A 21,037-nucleotide genomic window follows, 5' to 3' on the forward strand; every position below is an offset into this window, starting at 1 on the left:
TCAATCAGTTTGGGGAGGCATTCATCCAGCAGTTGATTGATCATGGCTAATGACGATAAGTAATACAATTATTCCTTTTGTTTTTGGCAATCTTTACCATTGCATCTTTACCATTGCATTTACATGGATACAGTTATGGTTATTAATTTCTCTGTATTATTATTACGTATTAAATCTACTACCCTTATATATATTTTATTAACAGGCTCTTGTCAGTCCACTGACGGATGAATGCCTCCCAATGCCACGCGAGTGATAGATTGGGGTTGTTAACCATATATCACCACAATAGTCAGTGCAAGTTGGTGAAGGCAGTGGGGTCCTAGACCGGTTCAGATATGTTTCGCCACTGATATTGGCCATGGCCAGGAATCATACTCTGATCAGGTGGTATTCGTAGCGGAGTGCGCTAATCACTGAGGCCACCGCCTTCCCCCACCTCTCTACAGCTCTTTACATCCTGATAAAATAAGCTAAATTTGGTGACGCTGTTGATTGTTTGCAATCGATTTTGCAGAGTGAGCACCGCATTATGAACCCCATGTCCTTGTAACAAAAAATATGCCATTGTAATCAGTCAGCGATTCAGTCCAACATTTGTGGAAATATGTTTTGTGCCTTTTCCCCACGCGAAGTCTGGTACCATTGGAATGTGTATAAGATTGTTTAAGCCAAGATAAAGTAGATTTGAAGATTGTATTGTAAAACACGCTCATCAGGCATGCTGCAGTTGTTGTTTTGAAAATGTAGACAATGATAATAGACAATCTAGAATATTCGAAGCTCTCATTGCCGATTTGGACATGGGGATGGAAAGGAGAATATTCAATAAAGGGATGGAATTGAGTTTTGTTTACAAGAGATGGATGCTATCCTTAGAACCGGGATATTGAAAACTAGAGGGCAATTTTTGAATCCATAAAAAAGCGTCCACCTATAAAAGCACAAGGTACTCAGATAAAATGTGTTTGACCCTGTCGAATACATTTTTTCCACCGTTACGTTACACGTTCATTTTGTGGGGTATCAAATTGCGTTGGAAGTGGTGCACAAGCACACTCTTGTCAATAGCACTGCCCTGAAGCGAATATATATGACTACTATGAATTTATATTCTTAGCTCTTTCGGTAAAGTCACGTTGAAGGGAAACAATAAAATAATAAAATATATATAAAACAATAAAAATTCTCACGACGTTTCGACCATAACACAAACGGTCATCATCAGATGTGAAAACCCAACGGCAAGAAACATTTTAAAGAAGTGTCGGTTCCCATTATTTATTTTAAAAACGTTGTTTTTCACACCTGATGATGACCGTTTGTGTTATGGTCGAAACGTCGTGAGAATTTTTATTGTTATATATATTTTATTATTTTATTGTTTCCCTTCAACGTGACTTTACCGAAAGAGCTAAGAATATGAATTACTGCAGTCACGAAAGCTTTAAATCAAAATTTACTATGAATTTGTATGAAATTTTTATACTAATTTTGGAGATTCTCTCTCTTATAAAATCATGTACACCAATATATGTATGTATATTTGGTTTTGATTTTAATAATTCATGCAGGAGAGGGTTGAACAAACACAACCTATTTTTCTTTTCACAACTTGGGTTCGTTTTTAAGTTTGTACTTATTTAAGAAGCCTCACTTGGCAGTTGACGATGCATTAAATCAAAAGTTGATGCTGGTAAAGGGCGATATTTTTGTACATTGTGCAGTTTCAAGGTTAGAGAAATACTACGAGATACTTGTTCTGCTAAAGTTAAAGCAAATGTCAATTCACAGGCAGAAATTATAACATGTCATACAATTACAATCAATTAACCATTACTAGGCGCGTTCATACGATTAATTCTAATTGTACATGGAAACAGTTGAAAATGATTGCATGGAATTAATAACTAGAGCTAGGATATCTGATTGCAGTATTTAAGTAGTCGCTACTCTACCGATGATTTATCAGTTCTAATTACTCGACTCATCAGATAACACGAAAAAATAGTTTGGTGGAAATTACAGTGTCACCTCTATCCCCACGTGTACTGCTGGATGAGAGGTGATGAGCTTAGTGACGTCTTTAGGCATCATCAGCCACGACACGCTGCATGTGGCTTGTTGGGGGTTTACAGTCTTCGTGATGCAGGATATCAGGGGACTATGGATATATATATTTATTTTAAAGAGGGCTAAATTAATCGACCATAACAACATTCGTTTATCCTAATTTATCGTCGATTAATTGACTACAATTCCGAGGCAGGATGGGGTTTGCCTGGCTTATGTATCCTGAGGACCGCCAAGGCCTGGGCTAATGCCTGCAAATGATCGATGTGCAGTATACTCATACATCATCAATTTACCGGCAAGGTTGATTGCTATGTTACAATAATTAATTTAACAAAAATGTGCCGCCCCTTTGTTAATCCACGTCTGGATGAAGGCCTCCCCATGCTGAATCAGTGTGGGGTGGTGAAATTGGGGTGGCATGGGAATCGTGGCTGGGACTCGGACTCTAGTTAAATTTTGTCTAAAAACTTTCGTGACTGCAGGAATTAATATTCTTTGGTTATTTCGGTAACGTCACGTAGATAGAAAAAAAAACCAAAGTGAATACAAAATCATTAAAATAAAATAAAAACAACCGCTTTTGTTGCGATCGAAACGTCGTGGTTTTTGTTTAAATTGTTGTTATTATTATTCTATCTACCTGACTTTACCGAAATAACCAACGAATATCAAATTTCCAGATTCATGGCTAGTGAGCCTATCTCTGTGCCATAATTCCTGTGAAGACTAAGTATCGAGATTGTATAACGTTCGTTTTCCACGCATTAAGCTTAACGTGTTCAATTGTTTTATTTTGTTTATATGGACACACCATAGATATTACACTATAGATCATTTCCATTTGTATGCCGTATGGATATGCAATGAAATCCAATTTACCTACGAACGTCAGATTACTTTCATAGACACATTATTGAAGAGATTAGCATGGTTGGCCCCGTACGGTCCCGTAAGGCGTCCGACATACATGCACAAGGGTCGCAACGTGAATGAATACCGCGTATTATATCTGTGCAGAGGGGGTAGTGCAAAGCGGTGGTTACTGCACTCCGCTGTAGATTCAGTGACCCGAGATTGATTCTCGACAACAGCTGTAGCACCAGGGCCAAGTAATATCTAAAGCGTTCCTGCCCCCCGGCTCCATGCTTCATCAACCCGCAGTGACGGGCATGGTGAAATATGGTTAAGCAACCCCTTCGACCGACATATTGTGGGGAAACCTTCATTCAGCAGTTTGCCTTTAGAGGCTACCCCCTTTTTTTCCTGATGACGACCGCTTGTGTTGCGATCGAAACGTCGTGAAAGAAACAATAATAAGTCTACATTATAGACTGCCAGTACGCTCACTCAGTTTAATAACCATTGCTACAGTCTGCATTACAGACTGCCAATTTCAGTTTCAGTTTATATTTTGGTATAGCCCTGTGAGCCATTCGGCTCTTGAATCGGGTGCATCCACAACAAACAAAAACACAAAAACACGAACAAGAAAAACATCTTAAAGTGACTATGTGACTGTGCAAACAGAAAATCCATGAAAAAACAGCAAAATATTCCTGAAAAAAAGCACCGTACACCAAGGCTCTGTGCAAAAAATCCCAGTGGGATGCAAGTCAAACAACAACAACCACAATACGCTCACCAGCTTAAAAACCAGGCTACAGTCTAAATTATAGACTGCCAGTACACTCACCGAGGTTAAGAACCAGGCTAAAGTCTACATTATAGACTGCCAGTACACTCACCCAGCTTAATAACCATTGCTACAGTCTACATTATAGACTACCAGTACACTCACCAAACTTAATAACCAGGCTACAGTCTACATTATAGATTGCCAGTACACTCACTCCGATTAAGAACCAGGCTAAAGTCTACATTAGTGGTTTATCTTTTTTTATCTACTTGACTTACTGAACGAACCAAAGAATAATAATAATTCATTCAGCAGTTGGTTGACAAAGGGCTGTAAATTAGTTGTATATATACGTACTAGGTACTGGACGTGGCTAATCTGTACATATACTCGTGTAGTGACATTGAATGAGTCACTGTAGCGCGTGGCGCTGGGAGATTGGTAGACAATGGAATTAGGGGTAGCAGCCCGCTCTACCAGTTTGACCCGTGGGCCAAGCCCGGAGCCTTCTGGGGGATCCAAAAGGGGGCGTGGCCGAGGGCGGAGCCTGGCCACACTGGGGAGAATAAAAGGCGAGCTCCGACTCACAGTCGGGACTGCTGCCATTGGGAATGGAACTTGCCATCCTGCTGTCGTCGTGGTCTTCGCCTCTTCAAGCTGTGGGTCTGGAAGCATGTTGGCTGTTCCTACCCGGTATGGAGTTCTCACCTATGGATGTGAGAGCCAGACTTAACAAGAGGGATAACGCCTTCTACTAGTGTCTCTGAATTAGTACAATACACTTATATATGGTTATTCAGAGCACTGCTCCTAGACTGCTTCAACCAAGTTCAATGAATGAAGTGTCACTTCGAAAGGCTGTTATGCATTACATGTGAACGAGATCGAAATTACAATATGAACATATATTTGCTCTGACAATTGGGATAATTCAGTTGATCACCCATGACACTGCTCATCTATATTCTTGGTTCTTTCAGAAAAAGTCGCGTATAAGGGAAACAATAAAATAAGAAAAATATGAAACAATAACATTCTAACGACATTTCGACTACAACACAAACAATCATCATCAGGTGTTAAAACCACAGAAAGAACATTTGAAAAAAGTGGCGGTTATTATTAACATTAGCACCACGGAGAGCGATTTGACAGTTTGTTCAGATGGAGGAGTCCATCTATGTTCGGAAAAGAGGGAGGGGGGAGACGAAAATATTGGATGCGGTCTGAAAGCCACCGTAAGCGTGAACAATCAATTAAGAACCAAAATGGTTTGTCAAATCCTTCCAATGATTGATAAGCCAGAATCCATCTTCTCGGTTGAAATTGTCTCTGTGTTTGTATATGTGGATAGCCTCATGAACGAATCTCTCATGGTAGCCAGATGGCTTTCAAAGAACCTCTGTCTTGGAGAAGTCAATGTCATGTGAGCCTACTGAATTATAACAATGATCTGCCACGGCCGAGGTGTTGGTCCTACCGTGTTTAAGGTCTGCTTTGTGTTCATGAATGCGGTCCGAGACATGTCGTTTGGTTTCTCCAATGTAACTACTACCACAGAGGCAACTTAGTTTGTACATGTATGTCCGGAATCACATCATTTACAGATGGAACCAGATCACGGATTTTATGTAATGTGTTAAATTGGACCTGGATCTTGTGTTTATTAAAGATTTTGGAGATCTTTTTTGTGATCCCCGCAATGTAGGGTAAAGTGATGGTTTTGAAAGGCTCCTCAAGAGGGTCCTTCTTCATGGTTGGAGTGATAGCTTTGCGGATTGTGTAGTCGGAGTAACCATTAGCCTTAAGAGCTTGGTGTACGTGCTTGAGTTCACTGGCTATGTGTTCCTGGTCGGATATGCATTGGGCTCTATGGTGCAGAGTCTTGATGAGGGAATTCTTCTGGGATGGATGGTGGTGGGAATCCGGTTTCAGGTAAGCATCCGTATGGGTAGTTTTCCTGTAGTAAGAGTGGCTCATTGAACCATCTGGTCTCTTTTTTATTAGGACATCCAAAAAAGGTAGCTTGCCATCTTTTTCGACTTCCATGGTAAATCTGATGGCTGGGTGTATAGAATTGATGTGGTCGAAGAATTGGTCTAGAGCAGGCCGGCCATGTGGCCAGATGACAAAAGTGTCATCCACGTACCTCTTCCATAAGGTTGGGCGTAGAGTGGCAGTCTGGATGGCGTCAGTCTCAAATTTCTCCATGAAAATGTTGACTACAACCGGAGATAGGGGGAGCCTATTGGGGTGCCCTCAGTTTGTTTGTAGAAAGTTCCATTCCAAGTGAAGTATGTATTGCTTAAGCAGTGTCTCACCAGGGGAGGTACCTCAGTGTTTAGTCCTTGATGAACCAAGTCTTCAATGATTGCGATGGTGTCAGGTACAGGAACTTTGGTGAATAAGGAAACTACATCCAAACTGACCAAGCAGGTCGTCTGGGGACAGGGAAATACCCTTGATTGTCGATGCCAGGTGAGTAGAATTTTGTACCGCACAGGTGGTTTTTCCAATGAAAGGCTGCAGGATTTCAGACAGAAAACGAGCCAGTTTGTAGGTGGGGGAGTTGATTGTAGAGACGATGGGACGAAGGGGTGTGGCAGCAGAAGGTTTCAACGAAAACTGTTTGGTTTGATCAATTAAGGAGGTTGAATCAGAAATTATTGTTGGTTTGTATGACGAGGCTGTTCGTGGTATCTCTTTTTATTTTTGTATAGCTGCCATCGTTGAGTAATTCTTGACTTTTGTTATATTCTATTTTATCCATGACGACATTGGCATTGCCCTTGTTGTATGAGAGGATGACAATGTCTTCCCTTTTTTAAAATTTATATAATTCAAAACGCTCATCTTTGCTGAGGTGCTAGCTGGCATCTTAGCGTTTTTGAGGGTTGCAGCGATTTCAGATCTTGCTACCTTTTTTGGATGTCATAATACAAAAAGAGACCTGATGGTTCAATGAGCCACTCTGTCTACAAGAAAGCTACCCATACGGATGCTTACCTGAAACCGGATTGCCACCACCATCCATCCCAGAAGAATTCCCTCATCAAGACTCTGCACCATAGAGCCCAATGCATATCCGACCAGGAACACATAGCCAGTGAACTCAAGCACGTACACCAAGCTCTTAAGGCTAATGGTTACTCCGACTACACAATCTGCAAAGCTATCACTCCAACCATGAAGAAGGACCCTCTTGAGGAGCCTTTCAAAACCATCACTTTACCCTACATTGCGGGGATCACAAAAAAAGATCTCCAAAATTTTTAATAAACACAAGATCCAGGTCCGATTCAACACATTACATATAATCCGTGATCTGGTTCAGTCTGTAAAAGATGTGATTCCGGACATATAGTACCCTGGTGTCTTCAAACTAAGTTGCCTCTGTGGTAGTAGTTACATTGGAGAAACCAAACGACATGTCTCGGACCGCATTCGTGAACACAAAGCAAACCTAAAACACGGTAGGACCAACACCTCGGCCGTGGCAGATCACTGTTATAATTCAGTAGGCTCACATGACATTGACTTTTCCAAGACAGAGGTTCTTTGTAAGCCATCTGGCTACCATGAGAGATTTGTTCATGAGGCTATCCACATATACAAATACAGAGACAATTTCAACCGAGAAGATGGATTCTGGCTTATCAATCATTGGAAGGATTTGATAAACCATTTCGGGTCTTCATTGATTGATCACGCTTAAGGTGACTTTCAGACCGCATCCCTTATTTTCGTCTCCCCCCTCCTCTTTTCCGAACATAGATGGACTCGTTCATCTGAACAAACTGTCAAATCGCTCTCCGTGGTGCTAGCGTAAAAAATATCCATCGCTTTTTTCAAAATTTCTTGCTGTGGTTATCACACCTGATGATGACTGCTTGTGTTGCAGTCGAAACGTCGTGATAATTTTATTGTTTTATATTTTTATTATTTTATTGTTTCCCTTATACGTGGTGACTTTACCGAAAGAACCAAGAATATGAATCCCTGCAGTCACGAAAGCTTTAAATCAAAACTGCTCATCTACTCTACCAATTAAAAGAGCCTGGCGCGCTCTGCGAGTTCCATTTCAAAACCATACAATGGATACCCATTTATAGGCATGCGACCTACTTTAAACATTATCACACTAAATAGTGTGTGCTTGTGTTGATTCTATTGTTCTGTTTTTATTATTATTATGAGCACTGTAAATATTAGTCAATCGACTAACGATCAACTAGTAATATAGCGGCAGCCCCGGACACTTAACAGGCCACGCGCAACAGCGCGTCATGGCCGATGGTGCCTCTGGTGTCACCAAACGGGGGCCCCTCACCTCCCGTCCAGTGGCACATGTAGAAACAGAGGTCAAAACTTACCCCCCCCCCCAACTATATTTTCGTGTTATCCAATTGGTCACGTAATTCAATAGGATAATTGGTAGAGTAATTGATGACTTAAAGACGGCAATCATAATTCGAAAAAAAACTCGTTATTAATTTTCATTCAAAAGTAATTGGTGTTTTGTGGTACTATCGTGCTCGTGCTCAAATTAGCTAAATGTGATTTAATTGAATCGCCGAGAGGGTGAATAAACTCCTTGGAAGTCATTTATTAGTTGCATCTCAAGGAGCACTCCACTTGTTTATTCATATTTACGTTGTTCACCGTTTCTCAGTCCGCTCGTCCTGGTAAGGGTCTCGGCGGCAGCATGTTGAGTATGGCGGTCCAGACCTCCCTTTCCCTGACGACAGACTCCAGCACTACTACACTATACACTATTACACTATATACTACTTTACACTACTACACGATACACTATTATACACTACTACACTATACAGTACGCTACTATACACTACATTACTACACTATTCACTACACTACTATACACTACACTACGACACTGCACTACAATACACTATACTATATACTCCTATACACAGACTCTAGCTCTTCCTGGGGAATTCCCAGGCGTTCCCAGGCCAGCCGATCAACATAGTCCCACCGCCAGCATTTTGTCGGGGGCCGGCTTCGGGGTGTTTGCCCATATTTTATTTTACTTGAACATTGGATTCCCACAGCACCCGCAACCATGCAGCTCTTCGCAGTGGCTGTCTGTTATTATTTTACAGTGCAAATGGTGTGCATGAGGCACAAATTGTGACCAACAACAACAACCGCCATTCGCCACTAAGTGGTGGTGATGTCACAACGACGACGCTTGTGCCAGGCCATGTGTACCTTGAGGCCACGTGAAGTGTCGAATGCCCGCTGGCAGGAGGTCACGGGGCAGACCCAAGTGCCACGGGTCGACTGACTGAGATGACTGAGCTGACTGGCTGATGCACCACCTGTGCCCCCTACTGTGCCAACCTGCTGTGCTTTAGCCACCCGGCGCTCCGCTCGTTGTTGTGAGCGTCGCTCCTCTGCCCTCTGTTGTTCTTGGAGGGCGACTGCCTCCAACTGCCCAATAGCGTCCTTCACGAGCCTCCTCCACAGAGGCCGATCTTGACACGGCTGGTACCAGTCATCGGCAAGTCCACTCAGCTCCACGTCCTCCTTTACCACTTCACTCCATCTCTTCTCTAGCCCGTGCCGCGCCCGTTTAGCCCCCTCGATCCGGCCGAACAAAAACTGTTTCGGCATGCGGTGGCTGGGCATGCGGGCTACATGACCCAGCCAACGCAGCCTTGCCTCCCGGAGGAGCTCACCGATGGGACCTTGCCCAGATCTTTCAAGGATTTGTGAGCTGCTCACACAATCCAGCCTGGTTAAACCCAGGATGGATCGTAGGCAGGCCAGCCTAAATGTTTCCAACTGGCGAAGATGCTCCATTAAGGGGGTCCACGTTTCGCAAGCGTAGAGAAGGGAGGGAATGACCGTGGCCAAGAAGACCTGAAGCTTAGTGCGGAGCGACAGACCAGGTAGCTTCCACACAGCGTTACGCAACCAATGAAAAGATATTGCCGCTCGACTGATTTGGAGTGAGACCTCTGCTGTTAAACTGGAGCTGGTCATAAGCACACTGCCCAGGTATGGGAAACTCTCCACTCTCTCCAACTACCCCATCACCGATTGGGAGTTGTGGGGGTGGAGTGTCCGATGGTACAAAACACCCAGGCAGGTGCTTAGTTTTGGTGGGTAAGGCCCCATCTCTTAGTGGCATGCTCCAGTCTCAGCAGCAGCGTCTCCAACTCCTCCTCTGAATGAGCAGCTATTACCAAATCATCGGCATACATAACGTGGTTGAGCAATGGGGAGCCATCCCTTGACCGCACCCGGGCATCGATCAGCCTCCCATTATATCTGTACCAAATGGAGATTCCCCCCTACAGCTATTGAAGGCTTCACGAACTACGTGGTCAAAATAGATGTTAAATAATGTGGGAGCCAGATGACATCCCTGTCGCACCCCAAGGTGTACAGGGAATGGCTCTGACTCCCGGCCACGTAGTTTTACCTGGGCCCGCTCACCATCATGAAGGTCCTTAATGATCGTGAGCAAAGGGTCAGGGACTCCAAAAGCACGAAGAACAACCCAGAGCCCAGGCCTACTGATGGTATCATAGGCCTTGACCAGATCAATAAAGCAGAGATGTAGATCTTGTTGGAATTCCCTACACCTCTGCTGTAGCAGATGGACAGAAAATATGGCATCTGTGCAGGACCACCCTTTCCTGAAACCGCATTGGGGCTCGGCAAGCCTCTCCTCAGCGTGCCTGGCAAGGCGATGTTGAATAATCCTTGCCAGGACCTTTCCCGGCACACTGAGGAGTGGGATGCCCCTGTAGTTGTTAGTCTGTGCGGTCCCTCTTCTTAAGGAGGGGGACCGCCAGGGCATCCTTCCAATCCCGCGGAACCCGTCCAGTGGTCCAGATTATTGTTATGATGTCATATAGGGCAGTCTGTGCACAAACGCCACCCTCCGAGTGTACTCACACACACACACTGGCGTTACCCAAATTCGCCCCAAAAAAAAGTTACCGCTGCAGCCGTTGTTGATTGAAAAAAAGGTGGTTAGGGCGCAGCCCTGCATTTTCTTGTTCACACCCTTGCTGGAATATGAGCCTGCGAGGATCGGCAAACAAAACAACAAGAAGAGCCATTGTTTTCGAATTCGTTAATCAATAAATAAAAACTCCGTCATATTTCAATAGCTGCAGTGCATGTTAATGTGAATACAAAGCGACGCTTATTAAGTAACAGTCACGAAGCAAGTCCTTAAAGAGCCAACGGCATGCGGTTCTGGAGCCGCCGGTTGCCGACCCCTGCCCATGGTAAAAAAACTGGACTCCCATGGTAAACTGGACTCCCATGGTAAACTGGACTCCCATGGTAAACTGGACTCCCATGGTAAACTGGACTCCCATGTTAAACTGGACTCCCATGGTAAACTGGACTCCCATGGTAAACTGGACTATTCCACACTAATCAGACGTCTTGGAAGAAGTAGGAGTAATTTACCACACTTTATCCCACCGCACACGAGCTGCCAGTAGATTAATTGTGGTCTACCTATTATTTTACTCCTGTGGGGGAAGGGGCTTTAAGAAACGTCCCCATCGCTCAACTGCCGAACCAAGAGATCGAATCGAAACGGCGACTTCTGGAAGTCCGCTGTGCTAAACATTGCACCGCGGCTTCCTCCCCACTGCGAAGGCATTCAACATTTAAAGGGTTGCATAAGACCGCATGTAAACAATCTGCACGTAGCGCAGTGGGGGTAACACGTAAAAAATGCACTCAATAAAACAAACAGGACCTTGCTTGCAAACAAGCTGCATGTGGCTTAATGCAGCTAACCTCTTTAGCGCAGTTCAATGGGATCGAATGATATACAGTATGTAAACAATGGAAGTAGGAGACCGGCCTTGGAATCCTGAACCCCAATCACTATGATTCTTGTGAATTGCATTACGAGCGCAGACCCTTGCAATTGGGTTCCCATGAGCCTAGGGCATGCATGGCCTTAACTTGGCGGAGGAAAAGGATAAGGATGGTAGGAGGTTCTATTATTATTCACAACTTATACATGCAGGAGTGGTCGCAGCCATCAGCAAAACCTGCAGCTGAAGAGGGCGTCCAAACGATGCCCTGGCGTGCATTACCACTGCAAAAAGGTGACCTGGGGGGTCCTCATCCGTAATTCCAACATGGAGCAACCGAGCCAACCACTCCTGCATACATATCACTGCTGCTATGATTAAAGCCCTGTAAAACAAACATTAGCAATTCTTGAAACTACATTTTCAAAAACTGCTTTCCGCTGAAATGTAATCTCGTCATGGGCAATGTCATCACGGACTTGTTATATGCACACCTGGAGAGTTTCATTAAGTCCTAATTAATGTTTTGACTTTAATTTCACCAACAAATGACACACACAAGACCAAATGCAAACACAAACGACAACAGGGTTAATGCAACTGCATAGCTGTTCACGGTTGTAACTGTAGGACTCTCCTGATTGTGTTTCTGTGGGTTGTACCGATCAGTGTGATGTCCGACGTTTCGCTCCGTGTGCTGGGAGCCTCTTCAGGAACTTGAGAAAATCCCAGCACGACGCAGATGTTTGGAACATCGTGTCGAAGAATACTTTTTTTTCAACCATAAAAAAACATCCGAGACCTGCACCATACCAATAAGTTTGATTGTCTTCAATTCAGCCATATGAGCCGGAATTATAAAACGTTATTGTTTACGCAAGTGTAGTGAGCGACTTCTGAGACACATCGTGTAGAAGGCTTCTTATTTATTCTCACACTTTAAGCACAACACTGGGCGATACATCTATGCAACGTTCTACGTAGCTACACATAGCCGACCCTTCTCCACAACCCCATCGTCGGCGTCCAACTACACAACTGTCTGACTAGCGCAGCGATGATGAGAGCCTTGCAGAAGATCGGCCACGTGGCCGGACGACGAAGAGAGATGACAGCGAGCAGCGACGCAGCCAGGACCCGCAACAGCACCGAACCTCTGGTTCGGTCCTCCTTATATATATCCTGGCGAGGCCAAGCCCCGCCTCCGGCCACGCCCCCTTCCAGAACCTTCGAGCAGGTTCCGGGAGCTTCCCGACTGACTCTACCTTTCATCTTCACTCCAGACACGCCCCCCTCATAATTAGACATTACGTAACATGCCCATAACCGCGATTACCCCTTCAGGCAGACAGGTGGCACCCTGTCATTACACAAGGAAGATAAGGTGATATTACTGGCTACATGTGGCAAGCACAAGTTGCTTGATAACAACATTCACGCTAAAGAAGCGAGGGTTGGTGATGAGGCTACAGGAAGTGTTTTTTTTATATAAAGGAAAAGATTACATCAGTGCAAATGCTACCGTTTTAATACACGTTAAATGCTTTCTGTAGAGGAATATGTATATGTATATCCCGATGTGAAAATGGCATGTAACAATCAGAAACAGATTTAAAAACAGACCAATTTCTGTATATACATTCCCACTAGATTATCAACACAATTAAACTGCTTCTTAAAGAGTCTTATTTATATTTGAATAGCAAATGCATTTAAATTGCATTTCTATGTGTACATTTAAAAAAAGCCCGCTCCTCAATTCCACAACTCTCCGTATTTGCACATAAATCTGCTTTAATGCAACATGTTTGTCGTGTAGCATAAATCATTTACAGTGGAATAAACAGCCTTGGCGAAAGAAAAAACAAAATCATGACTCTTTGCCGACATTCAGATGATGCACTTCAGCAAAAAGCTGTGGGTCAGCGAGGGCTAAAGCATTTTGTGTTTGCTCGGAGTGTAATTTCCACGCATTGTTCGAACCTACGCAGACTTTCACTGCCCAAATTACTACCACTGCAGGCGCACGATGCCGAAGTGGCATCTGGCCTGAGATAATCCCCGCAAGACTTTTTCGTCCGGGAGGCTATTTAAGGCACGAGTCGCTTGTCCCTCTGCAGAGCTCGAGAGGAGTCAACATGTCGATGCGGGTCCCGCTGGGGACCACAGAATCTGGTAGAACGTGCAGCTGGGGAGCGGCAGGTGGCTCTCATCTAATGAGGTATGCGTGACTCTGGGTAGAATAACCCCCCGTTGCATATTATTGATTTAAAGTGCAAAACAATTGGCGTGCACGTGATGACCACGTTATAGGCGCACCTGAATGAGGAACGGATACGCAGGTTGCTGCAATGCTGGGGAGATTTGGGTTTTGTTGTTTTTGCTGTTCACTCCGGATTTTTGAGATGTGTCGGAGTGCCACATACACAATGGTGTCGGTGATGAGGAAAATGAAATCAGAACGAGCCAAGATACATATTGTTTTATTCAATGGGATTTGCTGCAGATTTTTGTGGTAAACCAGGGATCACGCATTGAGCCAGATGACAAATGCTTAGCCCCTTAATGCATGCATCCTCTCTTAACCCTACCCCGCATTCTCTCACTGCACAATATCTTTAAGAATTTGTTACTTGTACAGTGTTCATTCATTCGGTGGTACAATTCGGATTGCAATTTTTTTTCTTCTTTTGCTGGTGAAGCGTCGGCTTATTTCATTACAAAAAAATAAACGAGCACCTAGGGGCTGACGACTGATGATCCTTGCAAAATTGTGTCATCATGGTCAATGGTTTACATAAATCAAAAACAATTGCATCGAGCGCGCAACGTGTCCCGCTTTACACTCTTTCCTTTAACATCGCTTCTTGGAACACTTTAAATGGTCACAGCACACTGCTTGGGAGTTGCTGCTGCTGCTGCTGGCAAATGTTGTTTTGTTGATTTGATGCAGAGACACAGTCCCCAGGAGCTCCTCGGCTTGCGATCCCTGGCCCTGCATTCCCAGCGCTGCATTTGTCAAGTCACTTAATGTGAGGAGCGGGTGCATGGAGCATTATCCAGGGCTCGCCTTTGCATTTATATGGAGTTAATGTTGTCGGTAGCTCCGTTCTGAATTATTTATTGAATGGGTTTCACAAAGCCGGAGACCACTCCCACCCACCGCCCACCTCCCATCTTTTCCAACACTCACATTTTAAATTCCACTCGGTTACCACTGGCTTCTGCGCAGCCTGCTGCGCATTTATTTATTTATTCCCGCACAAAATGTATCCTTTAATTGTATCTGCCTCATAATGAGTAATAGTACCGTTATTGCGATCGCTGGAGTGCTTTCGACAACATCGCTAATTGAATTATGGGCGCGCACAGACAACTGTATGTAACCCCGACCTTGATGGAGAATGCAAAAATCTCGCACGTTCCTCGTGTGAGATTTTTATAGGAGGTTTCAAACAGGACACACGCGCGTGTTAATAGCACACAGCCTTTGTCATTTGCATAAACCATTAGCGTTTACTGAAGCAGTGCATTGTGGGTCCTCTTGTGTTAGATTACCATCAAAATAACATTCGAGCAAATGTGACCAAGTGATAGCAGCAGTGATGCAGTTATAATTAACTGTGGACCGGCTTAAATATATGTAGGGTGCGTCAGCACAGTATAGTCAACCAATGTTCACTGCTGGAAAGCCTGTGGAGTACCTACATCCAAACTATGGGGCCTTTTAGCTTGCTTGGCTAATGCCAGAAAAAGTCACATATGTAAATGCGGGAAAGCTCATCAAAAATAATGTTTCAAACTCATTGCTTTTCAGCCTGCGGTATTATTCTATGATATTTTATTTAAATCTTTATTTGCAGATTTGACAGTTGTGGGCGGTGATCTACGAGAGGTAAAATTGCGCCTCTGAAGCTTATTGCGCTATCCACTGCTGTGCAAGGGCCTCCCACTAGAGGGAGATCTAGAGAGCCCCCCCTCTAGAGGGTATTTGACCTCGCCTTCGACTCGAGCCAAATAGTCATCACACTATACCCCCATTCATACCGCTCGTGGGGTGAGGGGGGGGTGGCGAATATTTAAGAACGTTGAACCATCGTTTCTCAGCCGCCAAGAGACGGAATGTAACCGACAACCTCTGGATCGCGAGTCCACTTGCGCGAAACCATCGACACCCACGGCATCAGCCGTTGCGTAAATGAGCAGGGCCGAAATATTAAAAAAAAAATTCCAGACAACGCAAAGTTGAGGGCGCGCGCCGATTCAAAAACAAACACACACACACACAAAATAACACACTGGCCGGTGATGGACGCTCCATTGGCCCTGGTGCGCGGATGAATGGTCGGCTACAAAGCGGGGACGGCACGTGGTGGTGGTGGCGGCGACGGCGGCAGAACCACGCCGTTGGTCGCAGTGCGCTCAATGTCTGTGCCCGCAGGGGTTCTTGATCCGTCGGTCGATGCGGCCGATGACCGATAGCGCGATGGATAGGAGCGTGAGTAATGGACCCATCTTCGGGCGGGCCCGTTCGATGGCAGGAAATCCTTGGATGGGCAATGCGATGTGGCGGTCGTGGAGCACGTTCCTCTACGGCAGGGTCGGCGTGGTTCAGTCGATCAGCACTCGGCTGATGGGACCACTGATAAATGAATCAGTGCTTCCAACCACCCCCCCCCCCCCGTCGACTGCACCTTCTGCCCTCCTAATAACAAGAAAGTCGGCGCCGAAGTTGGGGCATTATAGATATTATCTGTGAGGTTATCATCAGGCTAACTGCTTTTATGCGCTACGTAAGTTATCGATTGAGGAGCACGACAGAAAGATGTTGATAAACTTATCTTGGCACGCGGCAGCTTTTTTAGATGGAAAAATATGCACTTTGACTTAAAACGTTGTGACTTTACCGAAAGAGCCAAAGAATATTATATGCACTTTATCTGATGCTAATTGGATAGCATTACTGTATATTGAATATGATTCGTTGATGCACATTGCTTTCGAGCCATGCACCTTCCATGTATGTTTTTTAATATTTAATGTTGTGATCTAGCATGATATAATGTTTGTCAACGTGTTTGTCAGTTACATAAGAAGCATATAATGATATTACAATATTATTTTCCAATACAGTTTTTGTTGGTTTATATAAGAGCATTATATAATGATTTTGCATCTAAATATATAATGCTATCATGCATGACGCGTTTGTTACCAGAATGCTTCGTGAGATATGGCAAAAATGGCAAACAGTGAAAGGAATGGAACACAGAATGGTAAGGTGTGACCTGAAGTGCTTGCCTCTTGCTTAATCCATGGCCCCTGTGGGAACAGCATTGTGTTTGCATTGGCTCCTTTCAATCATTTAGTGGTTTGGTGCACATGGGTCCACGCAAGCAAATATCCATTCGCCATCTTTAATTAGCCCTACTTGCTGCTTGTTTACATTTTGCAGCGGCAACCACAAACGTCTACCTAATTAGCCATCAAACATGAGCTGCCTGCTAAGACGAGCTATTCCTTTCGGTTGCATTCTGCCAAATGCAAATCGTTTATCATTTCAGCTAAATGCTAGGGGTAGGTCTGCGCATATTTTTGAGCGGAGGGAGTGAGGAAAGCAAAACACGGTTTCTTTTTGTGTGTAAACAATTGTTGAAAAATCCCAAACGGGAATGTGCTGGACAAAGAAAATACCATTCAAAATCAACGACGCTATTGTGTGTTCATAATTAACAACGATAAAAGTAATAGCAACAAAAGTCCATATCTCAAAATAAAAGCTCATTTTCACCTGTTTCTGATTATCTCGAATTATAAAGTTTTTTTTTCAAGTAACAAATACGTCTGCTTGTGCAAATGAAAACGTGCTACATTTGCGGGATATGTATGCATAAAGAAAGAGAAAATGAATGTCACGGTCTCCAGTCACATTTTCTACTGAACAATTCGTTTTCTGATAACGAGGGGGTCAGCAGGTAGCATCCTCTTAATGGCTTTGTGTGTGTGTGTGTTTCATTCAGGAGTGTTGAATGACAGGCGCCCGTGCAACACGCGAAGCTGGACAGTGTACGCGTGTTATTGGCGTGCGCACGCGTTCACATTGCCCTGTGCTTGTGAGATGTATTGCCATGACAACAGATGTATTTAGCCTTAATAAAAAAACTAATTTAATTTTGTGAGAATATTTATGTTGAACAAAACACATTGGAATGATAAGTGTTTATTTTATTTATATTTGTACGCAGTTATTGCTGAATATAAGACAAACACTAATCGGCATTATTTATCACGTTGTTTAAATAAATATGAATATGAATAGTTTTAAATACAAATTAGATCTCTATTCACTAACGCTTAACTCAAAGAGGTGAAGTGCCAAAAAGCCCTAAATTGTATTATTATTATTAACTTTGGTTTCATATATTATTTATGCATTTGGGTATTTAGTAAGCCTGTTGTAAGTACAAGTAAGTGAAGCATAACTCATTACTTTATCATTTTTCTCACGTCTCAGAGGGTTGTAGTGAAACTCTGTTATCATGAGTTTAGAAGCTGCATATTACAATTTCATACAACGCTGTGGTTTAATGCTTGCGACCTGCAAAAATACATTTACGGAGTAAGTGAACTTGAAAAAAAGAATGATTAAATGCATCGTCCAGCGTTTATTTTTAAAACTCAACTGTGACCAGGAAATTTAAACCACCGTGTGTCTTGCTTTACATTTTGTTCGTCCTGTGGAAAAGTCACAACAAATCAAATGAAAGCGATTCAGAAAACAATAAAAGGTTTCACGCCAGATGAGATTTTTGTTTCCTGACCGCGGAATACGTAAAAGCTGTATCAAAATGTTCGGGAACAAGCTCCGAGTGAAATATGATCAATCAACAGCCTGGGTTTGCTGTGTTGTGGCCACCACCACTGACTGGCCATATAAAACCCCAATGCATAAGACGGCGTGCCCTCCAACTGACTTGCACTTAGTGTAAGGCGCACGCTCGGATACGCCAAAACTGCTGCATGCGTCCGCTTCAAGTTAAGCCGGTGACCATCCGTGCCGTGGCCAAGGTGCTGTGATTCAATAATTGTGGCCGTGGGCAGCGTGTGCCGGCAGCAACGTGAGCAAGGACGCGAACAAGGTGGAGGAGAAAGTGGAGTAGAATATATGGAGTCGAACAATCGCAGTGTCCCTTCGACGCCCGGCGGACTGGTATTTTTCTTCGTATTGTGTTCATCACTCGCTACATTTAGACGCTTTCACTGTTGGCCTGCCCGTGTACGTATGTGCGCAGGTGTCTATAAGGTACTGTCATATATTTTACGCGTAGAAATTGTTTCAAAGACTAATCACTCACCCCTTTGACGATAATTATATTTCATGGGATCTCCTTTGCCACTACCAAAATATGATGATGATGATAATGAAAGGGGAAAAACCTATTATGATAATTATATTGTCTTGCATTTCATGATCATGAGATATATATGGAATAATGGGACATTGTAAATATATTAACAATTAAAGCCTGGAAACCATTGAATATGATGCATGAAATGCTAGGAACGTTATATATTAAAATATTCAGGCTGTTTAAAAAAATGGACCCAATTTCAAAGCAGTATATTTCACGATGGCAACAATTTACAATTACACAAAAAGTTACAAACGGCTCAGAGTTATCCAGTTTAACTAACTATTTTATAAATGCTCTATGTGCCCTCCACCTGCTGTACGGACAACATCGAGACGATTGTTTAATTCGTCCCAAACGCCTCTCTTCTCACGTTTTCCTCTTGAGGTGCGTGGTCGCCCTGTGCTCTTCCCCTTACATAAACAGCAGCTCGTTTCCTCCAATTGTCGGTACCAACGACGAATGCTCTTTGACATTGGCGGATCAATGCCAAAACGTCGTTGAAACGCACGCTGCAACGCAATTACGGATTCAGTCTTGCTGAACTGCAGAACGCAAAACGCCCCTTGTGTTGCGGCGTGACCATCTTGCGAATAACTGAGACTAGGGGCTGTTTGTGCGCTGGGAGAGGCATCTAGCGGTAATCATTTAAAACTCTATGCCCCGCCCTTTCAAGTGGTAACAGTTTGAGTTTCATTCATGGCCGGTTCGTGGTTGCAGAGATACAGTATATCGATTGCATATCGGGTCCATAATTTTTAAACACCCTGTATAATGATTATGGGGAAGTAGCGGTGCAGTAGCGAGGGATAACCTGGACCAGTCTTGCCCCCATCCCCCTCCTGCCCCGCCCCCCACTTCACCAACCTGCACTGGCCAGAAGTGGTGAAGTATGATAAAACAATCCTTATGACCCACAGCATCGCGCGCTTTCAGATGCGCTTCTACGGCCGTCTGGAACGTTCTTCCTTTCGATATTGGGAAACCACTGGAGCTGTGCACTTTTAAATCATCTCGATTGAAAGCTATTTTTTTTTTAGAAGTGCATTTTGTATTTAGTTTGCTGTTCTTTCACCGCACTCACAATTCGCACGTTTGGCTACATTCGATGTGAATGGAGCATGGGGGAGTATTTCATCTGACAGTGGATTGACAGTGCGCTGAAAATGATTGTTATTATTATCCATACTTATATATATAAATGTTACAGCTAGTATATATTCTCTATATATAGTATGGCATAGAAAAGCTATATGTAGGAAAAAGTGACTATAGCAGTAACTTAAAGGCATGCTTTACCGTGCTATATATGTAATGAATTTCTATTTTATCTCAGTAAACGGCTCTTGCAATATAGGCAAAGGCTGTAGGTGTTATACAAAGCGGTGGTTTGCACATTATTGCACATTATCCGCTATACTACCATCTGCTCTCGCCAAACACTCAATTACTTTTGGCTTAAGCGGCCAGTTGCTGTCTGGCATAGGATATTGACGCTAGGGGTTAAGGCACTCGCAGCAATGTGAAGAAAAAAACATCAGCTCACCAGATTAGCGGGTTTATTAGGCAATGTGATTGATGGACCAGCCGGTAAAGCCACACAAAACCCCGGTAAACTAAAATAATAACAATAGTAGTATATTAAACAAAAAGAAACCTGCGGAATTACTTTAAAAATAAGAACCAATAATGCAAATTCTCTCGACCACCGCAGAGGCAGTGTTTTCAAAAATAAATAAATAACCCCACGAGAATAATAGCGCAAAACAAAAAAAAATGTGTGTTGTGCTAAAAAAAAAGGAAAAAGAGAAGAACAAGAAAGCATTCCGTAGGGAAAATACGCAGCCCTTGTGTGTCTGCAATGCAAGGTCACCAGAGCCATCTATTACCCCTCATTATGAATGCCGGATACATCTGCCACCATTTCAACACCATATGCACGGGTCACCCATGATTGGGTGGTGCAGAGCAGAAATCTTTCACGGGTTTTTTTTTGTGTATGTGCGTTATCGCGTAACTGTATTACCGAATCTATAATAAAATGGGGCGCTGCATAGTGATGAGCCGTTCCTGTGAGGGGGGGGGGGCTT

General features: G+C 43.6%; 1 long non-coding RNA gene across 2 annotated transcripts; it reads left to right on the forward strand.

Annotated features, from left to right (window-relative positions):
- The first annotated feature begins 1,774 nt into the window (after nucleotides 1-1,774).
- On the forward strand, nucleotides 1,775-18,334 carry LOC116942775 (uncharacterized). 2 transcript variants are annotated; one of them, XR_012941800.1, is made up of 5 exons: nucleotides 1,775-4,405; nucleotides 13,656-13,756; nucleotides 14,489-14,567; nucleotides 16,754-16,811; nucleotides 17,556-18,334. It is a non-coding gene; the product is annotated as an uncharacterized LOC116942775 (long non-coding RNA). The 2 variants fall into 2 exon arrangements; XR_012941801.1 differs by lacking the exon at nucleotides 14,489-14,567 and having other exon boundaries at nucleotides 1,778-4,405.
- The last annotated feature ends 2,703 nt before the right edge of the window (nucleotides 18,335-21,037 follow it).

The sequence above is a fragment of the Petromyzon marinus genome, chromosome 16, assembly GCF_048934315.1.
Source record: "Petromyzon marinus isolate PM22_M1 ecotype Great Lakes invasive population chromosome 16, UKy_Petmar_22M1.pri1.0, whole genome shotgun sequence".
Taxonomy (NCBI): Eukaryota; Metazoa; Chordata; class Hyperoartia; order Petromyzontiformes; family Petromyzontidae; genus Petromyzon; species Petromyzon marinus.